The 22,365-nt window shown below is 47.0% G+C and overlaps 3 non-coding genes across 3 annotated transcripts; all 3 read right to left on the bottom strand.

Moving 5' to 3' along the window:
• Positions 1-1,319: 1,319 nt before the first annotated feature.
• On the bottom strand, positions 1,320-1,503 carry LOC148810291 (U2 spliceosomal RNA). The gene has a single exon (XR_016086805.1). It is a non-coding gene; the product is annotated as a U2 spliceosomal RNA (small nuclear RNA).
• A 5,252-nt stretch (positions 1,504-6,755) lies between these two features.
• Positions 6,756-6,939, bottom strand: LOC148810290 (U2 spliceosomal RNA). Its single transcript, XR_016086798.1, has one exon. It is a non-coding gene; the product is annotated as a U2 spliceosomal RNA (small nuclear RNA).
• A 6,358-nt stretch (positions 6,940-13,297) lies between these two features.
• Positions 13,298-13,487, bottom strand: LOC148810289 (U2 spliceosomal RNA). Its single transcript, XR_016086801.1, has one exon. It is a non-coding gene; the product is annotated as a U2 spliceosomal RNA (small nuclear RNA).
• Positions 13,488-22,365: the final 8,878 nt, after the last annotated feature.

Raw genomic sequence — 22,365 nt, 5'->3', positions numbered from 1 at the left:
TTCTCTTGAATATCCACAAATCTTTTCAAAAAACATACAATCTCTGCCTCCTGCACATATGGATTGAACATTTGAACAGTCAAAGGCCTTAATTCTCTGGCAAACAGTGGCTCTATAACAAAATTAATGAAAGGCAAGTTCTCTTTCTGAGCTTGAAGAAAGCTCCATTTCTCCATACAAACTTTCTCCGAAATAAAGGAAACATCAAAAATACCTTTCCCGGGAAAATCCTGGTAGCAAAACACGTCCGAAACCTTCAAGCCCAAGGCTTTGATCATCACAATGTCCGCAAAATCTTCTCTCTTCATCCTTTCAGTCCCCGGTTTCTCCTTCCACACAAAACGGACAGAATTCCGCATCTGTCCTTCCCTGGCCAACCGCTCTCCAACCCCTGCCGAAGCCGAAACTCCGCCGATCGCTGCCATCGTTTCGTCCTCCTCCCTCTGGTCGACTCTGCCTCCAACAGCCGTCTCCACCTCCGCCTCCGCCTCCGTCGTCATGTCCTCCGCCGCCGCCTTCCCGACCCTCTGACTAAGACCTCGGCCGCAGGCCGACTCCTCTGGAGCCCGGGACCCGCGCAGCTGCCGGCCTCTCTGCAGCCAGAGGCCTGCCGCCGGACTCTGCTCCCCCTCTCTCTTGCCTGCCTGCCTTCCTGCCAGTCCCGGGCGGGGGCCCTGCTCTTTGATCTTCTGTCAACGGCCTGACAACGACCGCTGCCGCGGGGGGCGCCAGCTGCCCGGCCTCCTTAGCTTAGGCCCCTCCCACCGGCAGCAGCTGTGCCCAACCAGCTGCAAGCGAAAGCCGACCGCCAGCACCTGCGGGCAGAGGCAAGGGGCAGCTCTCTCTCGGGAGGGAGGGACGGGGACACGCGCGCGCACGCACATACGCCTGTCTGCCAAAAAAAAAGAAAGAAAAGGTGGATATACTAAGTTTTTTGGAGGGAAAAAGCCCAGCTGTTGAAAGGGGCCCGCCTGCAAGGACGGGGACGGACACACACACACACACACACACACACACACACACACACACACACACACACACACACACACGCCACGCCTGCCTCCCTGGAAAAAGGATGCAAAACCTTTTTTGGAGGGAAAACGCACGGGAGCCGAAAAGGGGGCCAGCATGCTTGCCGAGAGAGTCGAGGCGCGGGAAAGTGCACGGAGGGAGCACGGGAACGGAGACGGAGACGGGGAGGGGGAGAGAGAGACGCAGAGACACACAGATGGACGAGAGACGAGACCGGAGAGGAAGGAGCTCCAGTCCACCTCGCTTGCTTGCTTGCTAGCTACGTCTGTCTTTTCACCGCTGAGAGAAGGTAGTGCACCGTTCCCGGAGGCGCTGCAATACCGGGCCGATGCGTGGAGAGGACGGAGCAAGCTCCTGATCCAGCTCCCTGTTCCAAAAATCCGTTTAATATGTGGTCCCCCGATGGGGGACGTATCAGATATTAAAATGATAAGAACACTTTTTTTTTATTACAAAGTAACAAAAAACCATCCTATTTACAGAAGAAAAACAAAACTAATATCAAGGAAAACAACACAACTCGGGACAAACGAAAAATGAAACCAACAACAAAACCTCAAACTCAGACATACTATATGGCAATAACCCCTTCCACCTTTCTTTGGCAGCGTGGTATCCTCTTTTCCTCATATCTATGACAATTTCACACTTAATTCTGTACTCCAATCTGCGAAACACCCCCACCACGCTTACCTGGACCCCGTTTTTTGCCAAACCGTTCCGTGCCCTCCATAACTCTGACTTTGCATAACTTATTATTAACCAAAGAACCCAAGATGTTTCTTGAGTACAAACCCTTTTTCAAACCATACATAACTATATTTAAAGTGATGACAAAATTTGACACAAACATGTCGAAGAGTGCATTACAATTCTTCCACATACTCTTAGCAAAATCACAGTCCCAAAAAACATGACGTATCGATTCTTGTTCTTTACATTGAATCCTCGGGCAGAATTTTTGTCGAGATAGTTTGTGTCTATATAGAACCTCCTTCACTGGGAGTCTTTGCCAGGCGATTAACCAATTGCGGTCCATCAGGTCATGCTGCAATCCTTTTGGTTGAATCCGGCTCCAGATGTCTTTGGACCAACCTATAAATAGAGGGCCAAAGCCCATACGCTCCATAACCTTCCATAGGAAGTCATGAGATACTCGGTCAAAGGCTTTCTCCAGATCTAAATTAGCCAGCAAGAAGGGCACGTCTCTTTGTCTTGACCAAGCAACTAAGTCCCTTATTGACTGCAGAATCCAGCAAATCTTTCGTCCTTGGACTCCACACGTTTGCTCTTTGCCCACGACCATAGGAAGCATTCGTTTTAACCTATTCATAAGAACTTTCGCCAAGATCTTGTAATCGGTGCCCAATAATGTCAAAGGCCTCCAATTACTCAAAGCTGTAGGCCTTCCTTTTTTATACAACAAAATAAATATCCCTATACTCATAGATGTACTCAAGCGACCTTTCACAAAAAGCTCCTTCACTACTGATAACAGTATATCTTTCAATATGTCCCAAAAAGTGTAATAAAATTCTACAGGGAGGCCATCTGTGCCCGGCACTCTACCTTTTTTCAATTCTCTCATGGTGGTGGTTAACTCTACCACCATAAAAGGGCTTTCCATACGCAACCGTTCCTTCTCTGTGATTAATGTTGCTACCAGTTTTAAAACATATCTAACGGCTGCTTCCTCTATCTCGTGTTTCACGAAAAGTTCCTGATTAAAAACAGTTGCAACCGATAACAGCCCTTCCCTATCTGATACAGTTTTACCTGCTCTATCAAGCAGGCCTTCCACTACTCTCCTGCGAAGCCTGTCCCGCATGCCCCGGAACTGGAAAGTGGAGCAGGACTCTGAGAATTGCAGTTTATCAATGTATGTCTTAAAGAGGTACCTACAAGCCGTCTTCTCGTAGAAGCTTCTCCTTCTGTTTGCAGATCTCCTCTAAATCCACTGATACCCCTCTGTTACGGTTCTCGTATAAAAGGGTTAGGTGCTCCTGCAGTAATCTACCCTCTTTCTTTTCCTGTGCTTACTTTCCCCTACAGTAGCTTCTCGTTATTTGTTGGATCCTCTTCTTAACTAAGTCCCACCATTTTAGGATGGAGTACCATTTAGTCCTTTCTTCTGCCCACTCCATCAGTTTACTCCTTATCAAATGTCTGTAGGCTGCATCTTCTAAGACACTCGTATTCAATCTCCAGGTCCCCTTACCAACGTTAACACCTGCCCCAGCAACTTCAGTCGACACCAGATCATGATCTGAGTGCCAAAAGGGCTGCACAGATGCACTTACTACCACAAGGTCCCTGGAGGAAAGGATATAATCCAGCCTTTTGGACACTCCTTTCGAGTTTCTCCACGTGGGCCTGGTCTTCCCTTTCGCAACTCTGGCAACACAATCAAACAAACCATATTGCACTAACATTCTACTCACGAACTTTACGTCAGGGTTATCTTTGTCATTGAAGTCAAGATTGAAGTCTCCCCCTATGACCAGCTTTCTATTGGATAAACAAAAAAGGAGCTAAGTTCGCGTAAAAGGTAAGTCTCTGGGAAGCTACAGCCGGAGCATACACTCCTACAAACCGAAAACTAAAACCACCCACAACCACATCCACACTTATTAGTCTTCCAGCCACGCCCACCTCAAATCCTTCCACCACCAAATCATAGGTCCCAAATAAAACTCCGACGCCTGAAGAATGAACCCCGCCCACGCTCCATCTGGAAGGGCCTCTATCCCATTCATTAGTAAAGGCAACCGCATCCCTCCGATCTGAGATGCACTTCCTGGAAAAAACACACAGTAAAATCCAAGGTCCTCAAATAACTAAACACCGCCGTTCTTTTAGTTCTATCTCTCAGCCCTCTGACATTGATTGTTAGGACTTTCAACATGGGTAGTTAGAATGATTTAACAAAAACCCTTCTGAGACCATTCCCTCACTAGACAAGAGAAACGTACATAGACTTCTCGAATTTCTTTCTCAAATGTTCCACACACTAACAAACCACTCACTCTCTCTCTAGATTTTTCTGCCTCTACTCTCATACTCTTAAAACCTTGCAACATATTACAAATAAACTCCGTATGAGGAGGGTAAATGACATTTCCGTCCACTAATTTGCATGCATGCAAAAATTCCCTAGGGACTACTAGTTTCGCTTTTAACGTTTCCCTTCTCCTAACCTTTTTCTGCTCAAAATTAACCTCGTCCTTCTCCACGTCTTCTACCCACTTTCTCACTAGGTCTGCTATTTGGTATCTCTGCTGCGTAACATCCCTAGTGTCTTCCGCGTACAATTGAAAAGTAGATATTTCCCCGTCGGTGACCACCGACCTCAATCTGATCCCTCTTTTCTCAAAAACGGATCCTTCAAAGGATTCAGGCCACTTAACTGAAACCATCTCGTCCCATCTGCACAGTCTCAAAAATTTGCTGGGCATTCCTGCATCAAACCATACCTCTGTTCTTTTTTCAGGCATTCCACCGGGCAAGCTGTTCCCTTCTCCTAGCGATTGCAGAGGTGTTTCATCGATGGTCAGATTCGGTCCTGGAGAACAAGAAGGCTCCGACAACACATCTTGAAAATTAGGCATGGAAATTGCAATTCCCCTTTGAGCTTCCATCCCAGTGGACGCTAGGTAATCCTTCTCCGCTTCCACCTCCATGTTATCTGTGCTTCTACCCGCCTTTCTTATTAAATCTTCATCAGACTCTAAGTTCTTCCTCTTGCATTTATGTTTAGTTTGGACCTGTCCTGACTCCATCTCCTCCGGCATGTCTCCCCAACTCATTTCTCCAACAACCTCCTTCATTACCTCCGAACCCGAAGAAACTTCTTTTGACTCACCGCCGGTAAGTTCACGCCCCCGCGTTGTTTCTTCAGTGTCAACCGTTGAGACTTCTCCTGTTCCCTCCATATCCACACTGTCCGTCTCCTCCTCACCTCTGCGTCCCTCTAAAGGGCAACTGGGGCTGATCTCGAACCCTGCACAATCTCAGCAAAACTCTTTTTCTGCTGTTCGCAATCCTTAAATATGTGCCCCTCGCCTCCACACAGATTGCATTTAGTTTTTTCGGTGCAGTTTACGGCGGAATGCCCCACTCCTTCACATCTCCAGCAGATCACCTCACGACAATCAGCAGCGTTGTGCTCCGGTTTCCCACACCGCCTACAAACTGCAGGTTGTCCGTAATAATAACAATAACCGTTATTTGCGCCAATAAAGAAGGATGCTGAGGGGTGCAGAAGACCGTCAGGCGCTTGTCCGTCAGGCCGAAGACGCACCCTATAGCGTCTCTTCCCTGTCCACTATCTCTTCCTGTCCATAAGTTTTTCACCACTCCTTGTATGTCCACAAAACGTTTTAAATAGCAGACGATATCTCCCTCTGGTACTAATGGATTAAACATAACTACAGTTAATGTTATCAGTTCACGGGCAAACAAAGGTTCAATAATATAGTCCGAAAAAGGTTTAGCAGTCTTTTTCCCATTAGCAGTATTCCAAACTCTCCTGACTAGATCCTCCGAAATAAGCGATAGATCGAAAATCTTCTTACCCGGAAAATCTTGGAGACAATAGACGTCTTCTGGTCTTAACTGCAGGGCTTTCTGCGCCACTTCTTTCTCAAGTGTCCTGAGAATCCAGCTCCGTCTTCGATCCTCCCATCCGTAGTACGAACCGCACTGCATTCCGCACTCTTCCTTCACGAGTCCTCGTGGCTCCATCCATCTCGAAGAAAAATTTTTGGCTGGAAAGCTCCGCCACAAAAAACAAAGGTCCAGAAAAAAATCCGGGCGGCGATCTCTTCTCCCTCTTTCTCCTGGCTAAGAAGCAAGCTGCGGACAAGCCACACACTTGATCTTACCCAAAAGGCCGAGAAGCGATGCCCCTAAAGGCGCGGACCGACGCGCGGGCGTTCCGCTGGCGCACAGTGGCGCAGGCCTACTCCTCTGGAGCCTGGGACCCGCACAGCTGCTGGCCTCCCTGCAGCCAGAGGCCTGCCGCCGGACTCTGCTCCCCCTCTCTCTTGCCTGCCTGCCTGCCTTCCTGCCAGTCCCGGGCGGGGGCCCTGCTCTTTGATCTTCTGTCAACGGCCCGACAACGACCGCAGCCGCGGGGGGCGCCAGCCGCCCGGCCTCCTTAGCTAAGGCCCCTCCCACCGGCAGCAGCTGTGCCCAACCAGCTGCAAGCGAAAGCGGACCGCCAGCACCTGCGGGCAGAGGCAAGGGGCAGCTCTCTCTCTCGGGAGGGAAGGGGACACACGCGCCTGCCTGCCGAAAAAAAAGAAAGAAAAGGTGTATATACTAAGTTTTTTGGAGGGAAAACGCCCGGCTGTCGAAAGGGGCCTGCCTGCAAGGACACACACACACACACACACACACACACACACACACACACACACACACACACACACACACACAAGCCACGCCTGCCTCCCAGGAAAAAGGAGGAAAAGAACTAAGTTTTTTGGAGGGAAAACGCACGGGAGCCGAAAAGGGGGCCAGCCTGCTTGCCGAGAGAGTCGAGGCGCGGGAAAGTGCACGGAGGGAGGACGAGAACGGAGATGGAGACGGGGAGGGGGGGAGAGAGAGACAGAGACACACAGATGGACGAGAGACGAGACAGGAGAGGAAGGAGCTCCAGTCCACCTCCCTTGCTTGCTTGCTTGCTTGCTAGCTACGTCTGTCTTTTCACCGCTGAGAGAAGGTAGTGCACCGTTCCCGGAGGCGCTGCAATACCGGGCCGATGCGTGGAGAGGACGGAGCAAGCTCCTGATCCAGCTCCCTGTTCCAAAAATCTGTTTAATATGTGGTCCCCCGATGGGGGACGTATCAGATATTAAACTGATAAGAACAGATTTTTTTTTATTACAAAAGTATAAAACTTAAGTCAAAAATCCATAAACAGAGTCCAAGACATTAAACATAACCATCATACATCATTTGGAACAAAAAAGATTCAACACAAAATTAAACTCATAATTCTTACAACAGGACTAAACCCTTCCACCTCTCTCGGGCAGCATGATATCCCCACCTCTGTGTATCTCTTTTTATACGGTATTTTATTTCATGTAGCACTCTCTGGTAAACACTGTGCACCGTTATTACTTTCCCCTTTTTAATTAAAATGTCCCGAGCAGTCCACATCTCTGCCTTAATCATACTTATTATTAACCATAGTAAAAAGTTGACGCTGCCCACTTTGCCACCCCCCTTTATGCCATACAGCACTACTGCCATTGAAACTCTAAAAGATTCGTCCAATAGCCTGAAAAAGCGATTACATTTCTTCCATACTTTTTGTGCAAAACCACATTCCATTAAAGCATGTTTAATTTTCTCAGGACTTTTACATCCCTCTCTTGGACATGTTGCAGACCTTGTCAATTTGTGCTTATAAAGCACTTCTCTAACTGGCAGTCTTCCCCACACGATTCTCCAATTGAGATCAATAAACTTATGGTCCAAACCCCGTGGTTGGATTCGGGACCACACGGCTTCTTTTCCCCTCCGCTCTGCCAGAACCTTAGTTGTCTCTATTATTTGCTGGTATAAGCATCTGTGTTTCAGTAATATTGAGGTGTCCCCCTTATCCCAGTATTTCTTCATCCACCCTATTGCATGTTTATAATACCAGGGGAGGTCTCCCCCATGTGGCACTGCGTTTGACCATGTCACTAACATTCTCATATGCTGTGCCAGCCAAAATCTCACAAAATATTGATAAGCATGGTTCATAGGTGAGTTCAAAGCAAAACACAGGTTAGACACATAGATACAATCCAATTTCAGAGGAAAGTCTGGGACTTCTCTACCACCCTGTTCTATTTGTCGAACCATATCTACTCTTTTAACGTATTCATATTTCCTTCCCATATAAAACGAAACACCTCACCAACTAAAAGACGCCTATACCTTGCCGGCAGTGGATACACCAAATATACTAAAATATACTAAAAGCGGTAAAATGTCTACTTTCAAGATTAAAACTTTCCCAACTAGGGTCAGCTTTAACTTGCTCCATAAGCCCAGCTTCTTTCTAACTTCCTTGATTCTAGAGGCCCAGTTACATTGCCCCGATCCCCTCCGCAAGAAGTCAAGACCCAAGACTTTGATAGGTCCTGTACATAATCTGAAGCCACTGGCCCACTGTTGTGATATCTCACTAGAGCCAAAAGCTTTCACCATGCTTTTCTCTGCATTTAAACAGGCGCCCGATGCTCTCGCAAAGACTTTAAAAACATCCAAAGCGAAGGTTAGACTAGATGTTGTGCCTGCTAATAAAGTTACATAATCTGCATACATAGTTAATTTGACTCTTTCGCCTCCGCTCCCAGGCAAGATCAAACCATCTATTTTGTCCTCTCTTCTGATTGCATACGCGAAAGGCTCCATGTAGATCGCGAATAACAAAGGCGAGAGAGGGCAACCTTGCCTCACTCCGGCTTTCTGATTGATAAAATCTCCTATCCAACCATTCACTACCGCTCTGCTACCCACGTTGTTGTATAGGGTTCTGATCCAGCTGATCACAATTGGTCCAAAGCCTAAATTCTCCAACACCAGCCATAAGAACTTGTGCGAGACCCTGTCAAAAGCCTTCTCCAGATCTAAATTAGCTAATAATAGAGGAACCTTCCTCTGTTCAGCCCATGACACGGCATCCCTAAATAACTACAGGGTCCACCTTCCCGACCTCCCTTTCACTCCACTAGTCTGGTCCTTGCCTATTATACTCGGCATCACCTGAGATACACGATAGACAAGCACTTTTGCCATTATCTTATAATCTGCGCATAAAAGCGTTAGGGGTCTCCAATTTTTCAAGGATGTACGGTCTCCTTTCTTAAAAATCAAGGTTAAAATGCCTTCCCTCATAGACTTACCCATACATTCCTTACTAAAAATCTCTTTTATTAGTTCTGAAAAAAAGGGCCTAAAATTCTCCAGAAAGTGCCGTAGAACTCTACTGGAATTCCATCGACCCCCGGCACCTTCCCCCTTTTCAGAGACTTCGTCGCCGCTTCCAACTCAAGCAATTCAAATGGTTTTTCCAGCTCAGCTTTCTGTTCTTCTGACAGAGTTGTCTGCAGGTTCCGAAGTATCATTCCCGCTGCTTCCCTCTCACTTACCTTTTCCGAGAAAAGGTTCCTGTAAAAACTAGATACTTCTCGAAGCATTCCCTCTTGGTCTTTAATCTGTCCACCACCAGAGTCAGAGACAGCTTGTAGGACTCTCTTTTCCTGCCTCTTTCTAATTTTATTAAAGAAAAAAGTAGAGCACGTCTCATACTTTTCCAGAAACTCCACCCTCGCTCGAAACAAAAAATCTCTTGCCCTCTTCTCATAATATTCCTTTATCTGTTTGACTAGAGTTGTGACTTTTTCCTCACTAGAGGGCGCTGTACTATTTCCACTGTTATAGGCTTTCTCCAACTCCCTCTCAAGATTCTCTAATTCCTCCTTCTCCTCTCTCCTCCTCTCCCTACAGTATTTCCTGGAGATATTCCCTATCAGACTCTTGGCTTCTTCCCAAATCTCTACCAGAGATCTGTCCTTCGGTCTTTTGTTCAGAAATCTTGTTAAAAACCTTTCCATCTTCTTTATATACTTCCTTTCTTCCAGGACCGAACAATTTAGTCTCCAAACCCCTCTTCCAAACTTAATTCCAAAATCCACTATCTTAGTATTCACAGCACAATGGTCAGAGAACCACACTGGGGTTACTTTAACGGTTTCCACCTTAATTGTACTGGAGACAAAAACATAATCTAGTCTTCTGCACACACCCCTCGTGTTGCTCCAGGTACATCTCACTTGGGGTGGGTTACTCATTTTTTGGCTATCCTTCAAATTATATATTCTCAAAATATTCCTTACCTTTCTGGCATCCCCATCCTTTTCATTATCAATATCAATATTGAAATCTCCACCAATCACTACAAATTTGTTTGTCACGTACAAAGGGCCCAAACTGGTCAAGAAATCTCTTCTTTCCCTAATTGCAGCTGGTGCATACACACACACAAACCTACCGTCTACCCCGTTAACCCTCGCATCCACACACAACAACCTTCCCGGCTCACTCACCCTCACCTCTCCGCATTCCGTTTGAGGGTTCCCGAACAGGATCCCTACCCCGGTAGAGTTTACCTTACCAATGCTCCACCTTGAGGGGCCACAGTCCCACAAGGTGGTCAGCGTCTCCTTATCTTTTTTGTCCTTGATATGTACCTCCTGTAAAAAACACAGTCGGTTTCAAATCTCTGATGTACTCAAAAACAGCCGCTCTCTTAGCCCTATCACGCAGCCCTCGCACATTGATTGTCAAGATGCTGCTCATTGGCTAAAAAAGGGTTAAGTCCAGGCTTTTTGGGCTCTCCCTTCACCCTCTTTGATATAGGCCTGTAATTCTGATCCACATCTAAGCACCTCCTCCTTCTTCTTCCCCTCGAGGCCCATCCCCAGCACTTCCCTTCCACTATGATCAAAAGTGGGCTTAACACTGCTGAACTGTCTAAGGATGTAATTGATTTTTTCAAACCCTTTGGGGTATCTCACCCCCTCCCTGTACCAGGTAGTTTGCTTAAGGAAAGCACTGGTGGTCTCGATATCAAGCCTCCAGAGGCTTCCTGTCTGCCACACCTTCCGACGTAGCTCCTCATATCTCCGCTGGCGGTCTTTCCTAGCTAAATCCCCAGCCTTTTGAGCCTCCCTATCCTTAATTAGGTCCACCAGAACCTGCTGTGCAGCCATAGCGGACCTGTTCCCTACTTGTAATCCTAATTAGGTTTCTGCCCTCTACTTCAAAGACCACGCCCTCTTGTACTAATTTAGCCAAATTAGGGACAGGTGTAAAATCAATCTGTCCCTCCTCATTTATTTTCTGCTCAGACAGAAAGTCTTCTGTCGCAGCAACTACAAGTCCAACTAAACCACAGGGTCGTTTACTGTGGCCCAAAAAACTTTCTGCTTGTTTTTCAGGTTCCATACTTGTCTGAGGAGCCGTGTCAGCAACCACCTCAGGGGTTGAGACCTCCTCACTACTCCCTCCCATTTCTAATTTCCTCTTGGCAGACCCACCAGTTCGTTCCATCTCTTCTCTGACCCCTATGGTTTGCTCAATGTTGCTCATTATGTCCTGCATGGCCTCAAGGTTTTTGGCCGTCCGGGCAGCAATGTCCTCTACTGTTGCCGATCTGTCTTCCGCGTCTACCTCTGGATCCGGGGTGGGACTTCTGCTCTCTAGCTCCTGGTCTTCCACCGCTTTCTGCCTCCCTCCGTCTTCTCCTTCTCTAACTGTATCCTCCTCCGTTTCTTCTGGCGCTCCAGTCGCCTCCTCTCCCTCCTCTGTACCTGAAACACAGAGGGACAAAGAAGGCCCAGCAACCCCAGACACGCCCCCTGCTGCCTCCCTGCTTACCGAAATATGGCTCAGAGGGCAGTCCTTATACAAATGGCCTTTCTCCCCACACAGGTTGCATGTCTTCGCCGTCTTGCAGTCTGCTCCCAGGTGTCCGGTTTTCCCGCAGCGTTTGCAAACCAGCTCCCTACAATTGGCTGCGAAATGTCCCTCACCTCCGCATCTCCTGCATGTCAGTGGCTGTCCCGGGTAACTGAGGTATCCACGATTATCCCCAATAAAAAACATCGCAGGGGGATGCAGAAAACCATCTTCTTGGGTGCTGACAGTCCTCAAACGGACAAAATACCTGATCTTCCCCGTCCAATACCCATTTCTATCCATTATTTTGGTTCCCTTAGCTGTTAAGTCCACAAATCGTTTCAGAAAAACCTCAATGTCCTCTTCAGGCACATACGGGTTAAACATCTGAACAACCAGAGGCCTGTTTTCCCTTATAAACAAAGGTTCAACAATGTAATCACATAATGGCTTCTCCTCCCTTTTAGCTTTGGCTATCTCCCAGACGTTTTGGCAAACCACTCTGCCCGTCAAAAACAGGTCATAGGTCTTTTTTCCCAAAAAATCTTGAAAACAATAAACATCAGTGGGACTCAAACCAAAAACTCCATCTCCAAAAATTCCTCTGTCTCTCAAAACCTTTTCTCCAGCTTCTTCTTTCTGCACAAACCTAATTGTGTGCCTTAACTGACCTTCTCGACTGCCAGCGCCCTCTAATGGTCTTCCCGCCGTACTTCTAGCCGAAGCCGCAGCTGCTGCATAACTTCTTCCTCCTTCCTCCGCAAGTCCTCTTTCAGGTCTTCCAAGGTCTTCTCCGGCCAGGGTCCTCCCTGCCGTATCAAAAACGCCTTCAGGAGCCGGCTCCGTCCCTCCGTCCTCTCCGCTTCGCCGCTCCCTCTGGTAGGTTGAAGAAATCTTCCGCCGCCGATGCTCTCCTCTCTCCTCTCCTCTCCGTCCGTCGCTGCTATCTCTTCCCTTGACTCAGTCCTCTAGCTGCGGTCAAGCCACGTACTATTAGATCTGAGCCAAAAGGCCGAGAAGCCCCTTGGGTGGGCGCGCGGGCGTCCGGCTGGCGCGCAGCGGCGCAGGCCGACGCCTCTGGAGCCCGGTCCGCACGCGGCTGCCGGCCGCCCGGACTCCGCTCTCCCCCTCTCTTGCCTGCCTGCTTGCTCGCCTGCCTGCCCGCCAGTCCCGGGCGGGGGCCCTGCTCTTTGATCTCCTGTCAACGGCCCGACAACGACCGCAGCCGCGGGGGGCGCCAGCCGGCCGGCCTCCTTCGCTTAGGCCCCTCCCACCAGCAGCAGCCCTGCCGAGCGAGCTGCAAGTGAAAGCGGACCGTCGGCACCTGCGGGCAGAGGCAAGGGGCAGCGCTCTCACGGGAGGGACGGACACACACACACACACACCTGCCTGCCTGCCTGCCGAAAAAAAGAAAGAAAAAGAAAAAAAAAGAAAGGTGTATATACTAAGTTTTTTGGAGGGAAAACGCCCGGCTGTCGAAAGGGGCCCACCTGCAAGGGGACACACACACACACACACACACACACACACAAGCCACGCCTGCCTCCCTGGAAAAAGGAGGAAAAAAAGTAAGTTTTTTGGAGGGAAAACGCACGGGAGCCGAAAAGGGGGCCGGCCTGCTTGCCGAGAGAGTCGAGGCGCGGGAAAGCGCACGGAGGGAGGACGGGAACGGAGACGGAGACGGGGAGAGAGAGACACAGAGACACACAGATGGACGAGAGACGAGACCGGAGAGGAAGGAGCTCCAGTCCACCTCGCTTGCTTGCTTGCTAGCTACGTCTGTCTTTTCACCGCTGAGAGAAGGTAGTGCACCGTTCCCGGAGGCGCTGCAATACCGGGCCGATGCGTGGAGAGGACGGAGCAAGCTCCTGATCCAGCTCCCTGTTCCAAAAATCCGTTTAATATGTGGTCCCCCGATGGGGGACGTATCAGATATTAAACTGATAAGAACAGATTTTTTTTTGGATAAATTACAATATCCAAAAACTCAAACCCTCAACTACCCAAACTTAACAATACATCAACAGAACCACTACACAGCTAAATCAACCATTTCTTCTCACAGTTTCACCTTGTTAACCTAATCCCGCCCGTTATTCAAACTTAAACCCACCCCCATCACTGCTTCTTTCCACATACAAATCAAACCAACAAACAAACCCTGTATGCCTAACTATACAATAATATCATTATACTGTTACAACTTCCAACTCTCAACAAAAACCATTACACACACACATTAGTCAAACCACACCCTCTCCCATCCCCACTTTTTCTTTCTCCCCAGTTTTCTAGGTTAAAGATAAACGATACTTATTTACCTCACTAATACCCCTTACCCACTCCTTCACACCACTAACTTAACACAAACAAACCTTTCCACCTCTCCCTTGCAGCAGCAAAACCCCACCTCAGCACATCCCACTTGACCCGTCTTACTATATCACTCCTAATCTTCCACACAATATCTCTGACTGTACTATTCACCCCATGCTTCACCAAGTCATTCCTAGCTTGCCACACATAGGATTTGACTAAACTCACCACCAACCAAAACAAAAATCTCTCATTCCAACTCTTCATCTTAGACACACCTTTGAGCACAATTTTACATGATAACGTCTCCACCGAGAGTACCAATGGAAAAGCATTCGTACAATCCTTCCATACTCTCTGGACAAAGTCGCATTGCCAAAAGACATGTTCTATTGTCTCCTCCTTATCACACAGCGGCTGAGGGCACAGATTCTGGCGTGACAGGCCGTGCCTATACAACACGGCCCTCACCTTCAACCTCCCCCATACACACAACCAGTTTAAATCTCGTAGATGGTTATCTAGCCCCGCAGGCTGGGTTCTGGTCCATACTTCATTCGTGATCCCAACAACAGCAGGAGCTTTCTCTGTCTTTTCCACTTTGTACATCTGTCTGTGGCTTAATGAAAGTAACCCTCCTCTCACCGCTTGATGGGAACGTAACCAACATTCCGCGTGCCTGTAATGCCAAGGCAGACGTTCTGCTTTGGGGGTAGTGTTGGTCCACACCACCAAATGTTTCATCGCAGCGGCAAACCACAAGTGAACAACAAAACTGCACATGTGTAATGGGTTCTCATATAACACAGAACAAATACTAGATACAAACACACAATCCAGTTTTAAAGGAATATCAGGGACTTCCCTTCCCCCTTCTTCAATCGGCCGATACATATCTTTTCTCCTGATATACTCGTACTTATGACCCCATATAAAGGAAAATACAGTTCTAGTCCTCTCTTTCCTCATGCGAGCTGGCATGGGATATACTACTGCCAAGTGAAAAAGTAATGGCATCACGTCAACTTTGATCACTAAGGTCTTCCCCAAAAGGGTTAAAGATCTCTTCTGCCACAGTCCTAACTTCTGCTTGACCTTCACCAAGCGCTCCTCCCAGTTCAGCCTTGCAGCCTCCCCGTGGAACTGGATCCCGAGGACCTTCACCGGGCCTGCTGTAGCAGTCAGCCCACCCACCGCATCTGTTCTGTTCTTCCAAGTCCCAAAATATTTAATCGTGCTCTTGCTTAGGTTCAACATTGACCCCATTCCTCCCCATTGACCCCAAAGTCAGATACTATCTCCAGCACCTTGCGTAAACTCTCGTCGGTGCTAAGGAACAATGTAATATCGTCGGCGTACGCCGCAATCTTGGCCTGTAGTCCCTTGCTCCCAGGGACCACCACTCCCCAGATTTCCGGGTCCCTTCGTATCCTCTCCAAAAATGGTTCGATGTACAACACATACAGTAACGGAGACAACGGGCACCCCTGACGTACACCACATTTAATCGGTATGCCTCCCCCTAATCTTCCGTTGACACAAACTCTTGTTTCTACCTTCGCATACAAGATTTGTATCCAGGAGATGAATTTTTCCTTTAGCCCCATCTTCTTCAAAATAATCCACAATGCATCATGGTTAACCCTATCGAATGCCTTATTTTGATCAAGGCTCACTAACATCAAGGGCAAGCTTCTGTCTTCTACCCATGCCAGAATGTCCCGTATCAGCTGAAGATTCCAGCTTATCTTCCTACCGGAAACACCACAGGTCTGGTCCTGATCCACCAAGTGCATCATGATCTAACGCAGCCTCTGCCCAAGCAGCCTTGCCAAGATCTTGTAATCGGAACACAAGAGCTGCACGGGCCTCCAGTTATCCAGGTTAGTCTTATCGCCTTTCTTCTTATAAATCAAAGTTAAAATGCCTGTTCTCATCGTGGCTCCCATCCTTCCTCGATGCAATATCTCTACAAACAGATCCTTTAATATCGGTTCCAGCCATTCCCAAAATACCCTATAAAAATCAGTAGGCAATCCATCCACACCAGGGACTATGCCTCTACGAAGACCAAGCATTGCCTCTTTTATTTCTGCCATAGCTAAAGGACCGTCCAGCACAGCCTCACAATTGATCTTCTCACTCACACAGTCCAACAATTTGTCACGTACACTTACATCCACACCTTTTGCAGAGAATAGCTCCTTGTAGTATTCAGTTGCACAGTCCACCATCCCCGTCTCATCTTCCACCAACTCACCGTCCTTACCCATAAAACCTTCCATTATACTGGACTCTTGCTGAATTCTTACTGAGCTGAAGAACTGTGGGGAGCACTGCTCATCACCCTCTAATTGGATACCCCTCACTCTAAATAAGTACTCCTTTGCCCACTGAAGCCATTTAATTCTCAGCGTTGATCTTACTCGAATTACAGCTTTCCAGTCAAGGACGCCACCTCTGTTAGCCAACTCATACAATCTCTCTAATTCTCTCTGCAATTTAGTCATTTCTTCCCTTTCCCTTTGTCTTCTCTCTGAGCAGTACATAATAGAAACACGGGCGATGATCCGTTTGCAGACCTCTCACCATTCAATCACAGAGTTGAATTCCTTCCGCCTCCTGTTAAGATGGCCTAACAAAGATATTATTCTTTTCTGGTACTCCGCCTCTTCTAATACCAACCGGTTCGGTTTCCAGTAACTGACTTGCAGTCCCGTCTTATCTGTTTTGAAGGTAACAGTAAGCATTAGATGATCCGAAAACCAAGTGGGTAACACTTTCCTATCTATTATGCTCATCCTCAAAGTGTGAAAAATGTAGTCCAATCGCCTTTGTGCCCCTCTACTGTTTTCCCACGTGTAATGCTTTATATTCCGAAATCCATCATGCAGCCTAAAACCCCCAACGATATTCCGCAGTGCTTCCACCCCACCACCTTGAGTGTCATCCAAATCAATATTAAAGTCTCCCCCAATCAACACTTCCCTATTAGTGTACAACGCTGCTTCCAGGTCCTTCAAGAAGGACGTATATAGGTGTCTGTCCGCTGGAACATATACACCAATAATCCTCAGTCTAGATTTCTTCCATACACCATCCACCACTAAGAGTCTACCCGGAACCACTGTAGCCCAGGAGGTGAAGACAAACTCCCGGGTCCCGCACAAAATACTGATCCCGGAAGAATGCACACCACCGGCGCTCCACCAGGAGTTTCCTTTCTGCAATTCTTTACTAAACTGTACAGCCTCCTTCGGTCCTTCTAGATGCACTTCTTGCAAAATGCACAGGTCAATACGGCGCCGGGCCAAATCTTCAAACACCCCTCGTCTTTTTTCTTTATTCTTTAGACCTCTTACATTAGCAGTGGCTACTGTAAACGTCATGTTGGATCATTAGAGCTTTCACTCTCCATTTCATCATTAGAGCCAGGGGTCGCAGAGCTGACAGTCTCGAAATCACTACGAGGACTGCCGTCCTCCGACAACTCCTGACCCAGTGATTGCTCCTTACCGTTTGGATCCAGCTCCATCATGCCGAACTGTCTATACGACCCTGCCAGACAGGCGACAGAGGAACTCCCCTCGCCAGCCTCAGGGCTCAACACCGAAAGGCGTGAATAGAGGTCGAGAGCCCTCTCCCGCTGCCCTGGAGGTAAGGATCCTTCCGTATCTTCCCCCTCCTCTACCCCCTTCTTCCACCAACCCCATGCCTGTTTCACCTAGTCTATCTCCTCCCTCTTCTGCATTTTCTTCTTCGTCCCGGGTCACTGGTGTTCAAGCCTTGAGTTTCTTCCCTTCAGCTATTGACTTCTCTTCAGTAACTGACCTATGCCTCTTGGGAAGAGACTTCCCCCTGTCTTTGTTGGAATTTTCTTCGCCCTCATCCTCTGCCTCAACAGCCTGTGCAAACCCTGCTTCGCTAGCTGCCACGAATTCCGGATCCAGCCATCGACAATTCTTATATAAATGGTCTTCCTCCCCACACACAGAACAGTACTTGGCTCTACAGTACTTCCTTGCATGGTCCTTGCTACCACACCTTGTACATTCTTTAGCTCCACAATCCTTCTCCAAATGACCAAACCCGTAACAGGAGCGACAAAAAATAGGTTGATCCCTGTAATAGAGGTAACCTCTACTTGCTCCTAGAGCAAAGTTAGCCGGAGGGTGCACATAACCTCCTTCAACGTTCTTATCTTCTCTTAATTGTACATGGTAGAGTCTTTTCCCAGTCCAGAATCCTTTCCTGTCAATGATGCTCTTGGGAGCCTCAACCACATCCACATGTCTACTCAGGAAAGCTGTCAATTCCCGGTCTTCTACAAAGGGGTCATACATATGCACCACTAACCACCTGAGGTTATCTCTCACGAGACCCTCACACTCAAAAAACCTCATCCATTCACCGTTCCGCTCTGATTCACACCGCTTGGAGAATTTCCGATGCAGGTTGTCGTCATTAAAGGTAACATCAATGTATTTTTCCTTACGATTGCCCTGCAGACATTTAGTGTCGCTAGCAGCAATTCCCAAAGAATTAAACAACATTTTCTCAATAAACTCGTCTCTCCCAAACATTTCTGAATCCTCTGTCCATCTAAAACGAATAGTCCATTTAATGCTCGGGCCTCTCCCCTGCCTTCCAGCAGAGACCCGAGCCTCCGCCATCATGAAGACGGCCGAGGCCCGCCGCCTTCGCAGGACCTTCTCCGCCAACGCCCGGTACCTCTACAATGATCCGGATCCTCCTCGCCTCGAATTGTCCCCGGCTCTGCAGTACGTCCGCTCGTCTTCGCCACTCCTTTTCTCCTCTGTCGTTGATCCTTCCACCGCCTCTCCTCCGTCGCTCATCAGATATTAAACTGATAAGAACAGATTTTTTTTGTGTTTTATTATGAAAATACAAAACCAGTCATAAACCAAAGTCATTATATAGAAAACAAGCGAAACCAATCAATGTACATCTGAGACAGAAAGTAAAGAAATTAAACCCTTCCACTTGCCCTTTGCTGCGTGGAATGTCCATCGTAAAATGTCTCTTTTAATTCGCAGTTTCAATTCGTTACAAACTCTCCAGTATATTTCCCGATCTCTTCTCTTCACATCGTCCTTGGTTTGGGCGCATCGGGCAGACCATAGAAAGTATTTTACAATACTAATTAGCAACCATAGCACCCAATCCACCGTTGCTCTTTGCTCCGTACCCTTCCAAGCCAACAAAACTTTCTCAGCGGTTAACACAAACTTTGGTTGCACACTCAATAAAAGTTGTTGACATCGACCCCAAACACCTTTCGCTATTTTACAGTCCCAGAAAACATGCCTTAATGTTTCAATAGTATGACAGTATATGGACAGTGTTTGGTTCTAGTGAGTTTATGCTTGTACATCACCTCCCTGACTGGGAGGCGATTCCACACTACTAGCCAGTTCAAATCTTTATAACAGCCGTCCAGATCTTTTGGCTGAACCCTGAGCCAGTGCTCTTTTTTCTCCGATTACGGCACTATCAGATCTTGTATTAACCAGGTTATAAAGGGCTTTTTGCTGAACACATACTGCCTCGTTTTTCCCTTCTGGGTGTTTTTTCAGCCACTTCCTAGTATGTTCATAATGCCAGGGTATTACTTCTGCTTTGGGCCCTGAGTTATTTATCGGCCTCAGTTGTGGCATAATCCAATTGAACCAAAATCTAACAAAATATTGGCTTTTATGCACTACTTCGGATTGTAAAGCCTTACATAAGCTAGAAACAAAAATAGCATCTAGTTTCAGGGGGATGTTGGGTACATCTCTCCCACCTTCCTCTATTCTTCTATACATGTCCGTCCGACGGATATATTCATACTTTTTATTCCAAATAAAGTTAAAAACAGTTCTTACCACCTCTTTCCTGAGTGACGGGGGTAGAGGAAAGACATATGCCAAAAAGACAAGAGCAGATAACATATCTAGCTTAACCACCATTACCTTTCCCATATAAGACAGTTGCACGTTTTTCCATCGACCCAGTTTCACCTTTAAAAACTTCACTTTTTCGGACCAGTTTAAAAGCGCTGACCCCTGTGTTGAAAAGTTAACCCCTAATACTTTTATTGGCCCAGGCACTAAGGTCAACCCTCCTGTTGTCTCCTTCCTATTCTTCCAGATGCCCAAATACTTTATCTTGCTTCTGGCGATGTTAAGCTTGGCTCCTGTTGCCCTCCCAAAGGAGTTACACACATCGATCGCCTTCAGCAACCCTCTGTCAGAATCAAGCAACAGAACTACATCGTCTGCGTATGCAGCTATTTTTGCCTGCTGACCCCGACTTCCTGGAATTACTATACCAGTTATGTCCTCATTCGAGCGAATCAGTTCTAACAGGGGCTCCAAGTATACTACATATAGTAGGGGTGACAAAGGACACCCTTGTCTTACCCCCTTCCTGATGTCAATGAATTCTCCCAAGAAACCGTTAATATTAACCCAGGTACCGACTCCAGAATATAATTGTTGCAGCCTATAAATTTCTCACCAAAACCAAACCTCTCCAGAACTTGCCATAAAAACCCATGACTTACCCGGTCAAAGGCCTTCTCTTGGTCTAGGCTCACTAAAATCAAAGGTAAGTGCCTTTCCTCAACCCAAGTAATCGTGTCCCTTATTAATTGTAGATTCCAGTGCAACGACCGACCCTTAACACCACATGTCTGGTCCTCTCTGATGATGTCAGGTAAGACCTCACGCAATCTCATACATAAGATTTTAGCTAGTATATTATAATCGGTAGATAATAATTGGATGGGTCTCCAGTTCTCTAAACAAGTCTTGTCCCCCTTTTTATGCAGCAGGGACAACACACCAGTCTTCATTGTTGGCCCAAGACATCCCCCTCCCAACAAGTCCATATAGACTCCCCACAGCGTGTTCTTAATTAGTGGCCAAAAGGTTATATAAAATTCGACAGGAAGTCCATCAATTCCAGGGACTTTTTCTCCCTAAACTAAAAAGTGCTCTTTCTATTTCGTCAAGAGTTAAATTCCCCTCCAGTTTTCCCTTATTCTCTTCTGAAATCTTAACTTGTAATATATCCAGGATCTCATCTTTATTTCCTAAAGCCGATTCTTTCTTAAAGAAGTCTCTGTAAAAACTGGTAGCTTCCTTCACCATTTCCCTGGCGTCTACTACCACCACCCCATCGTTTGTTTGAATACCTCCAAACGATACCTTCTTCTGGTCTTTCCTAACCATTTTAAAAAGACTAGATAAGTTACCCTCACTGCACTCAAAAGAAAAGTTCCTTATCTTGAAAAGAAAACTTCTAGCTTTCTCCTCATATAGAGTTCTCGGCTCACTCTTAAAGTTTACTAATTTCCTCCCTGTCTACTTTCATCCCACTACTCCTCTGATCATATAAATCTGCCAATTTGCGCTGTAGGTTGGAAAACCCCTCCCTCTCTTTTCTCTTCCTGCGTCTACAATACCTGATCGTTTCCCTTTTAATTCTTCTTTTAATATCTTCCCACCAGTCCATTGTATTATTGTATACAAACCTCCTCGCCTCCCATTTTTTCCAGCAAGTGGCAATCAGACTTTTACAATCGTCCTCCATCAAAATTCCTGTGTTAAGTTTCCAGAACCCAGAACCAAACTTGACCTTATCTCCTTTAAAATTAACCTTTACTAAGTCATGGTCTGAAAAACAAGTAGGAACAATCACAGATGAAATTATTTCTAAATTCCGTGATAAAAAAACGTAATCTAATCTTTTTTCTACTCCTTGGCTATTGCTCCAGGTCGGTCCCTTACCCCCTCCAGCACCCTGCGTTGCACTATCTACCAAAACAAAATTTGAAAATAGAGAACAAATTCTGCTTGTCCCTACTGACTTACTAGAACCCAGGTCCTCGTTCAGATCTCCACCCAGGATAATCTTCTTGTTGGTTGCCAACAAAGGCTCAAGAGCTGTAAAAAAATCTTTCCTCATCCTTTTTTGTGCAGGAGCGTACACATTAATTAGCCTCAGTTTCTCATTTCCCATCTGCCCATCCGCCACTAGGACTCTGCCTGGAATAACGGTAAAAGAATCAGTCAATTTGAAACATTCATTCCCAAAAAGAATACCAATTCCCGCAGAATGGACACCACCTGAACTCCATCTTGAAATGCCCTTCCCCCACGCTTTGGAAAGACATCTACTGTCTCCCTCGCCCTTGACATGGACTTCCTGTAAGAAATAGAAATCCGCTTTCAAATCCTTCAAAAAGTCAAAAACAGCTATTCTTTTACTATAGCTGTGCAAAGTGAACGCACAGGTGGTCTGGACTCTCGTGCAGAAGCCTGCACAGCCCTGTGACAAAGAGGGAGTCCAATTTTGCGGGCAGATCAGGCACCGCCCGTCCCCCCTCTTCCACCGGCCTGTACATATCCACTCTCCGAATATATTCATATCCTCCGCACCAAATGAAACGGAAGATTGTCCTCACTAGTTCTTTACGAAACCTAGGAGGAAGCGGAAACACCCACGCCAGATGGAGGAGCAACGGCAAGACATCAACTTTCAGCA

The sequence above is a fragment of the Atractosteus spatula genome, unplaced genomic scaffold (genome assembly GCF_055471065.1).
Source record: "Atractosteus spatula isolate fAtrSpa1 unplaced genomic scaffold, fAtrSpa1.hap1 Scaffold_1, whole genome shotgun sequence".
NCBI lineage: Eukaryota > Metazoa > Chordata > Actinopteri > Semionotiformes > Lepisosteidae > Atractosteus > Atractosteus spatula.
The sequence above is the reverse complement of the archived record's forward strand: the minus strand, read 5'-3'. Positions and strand labels throughout refer to the sequence as shown.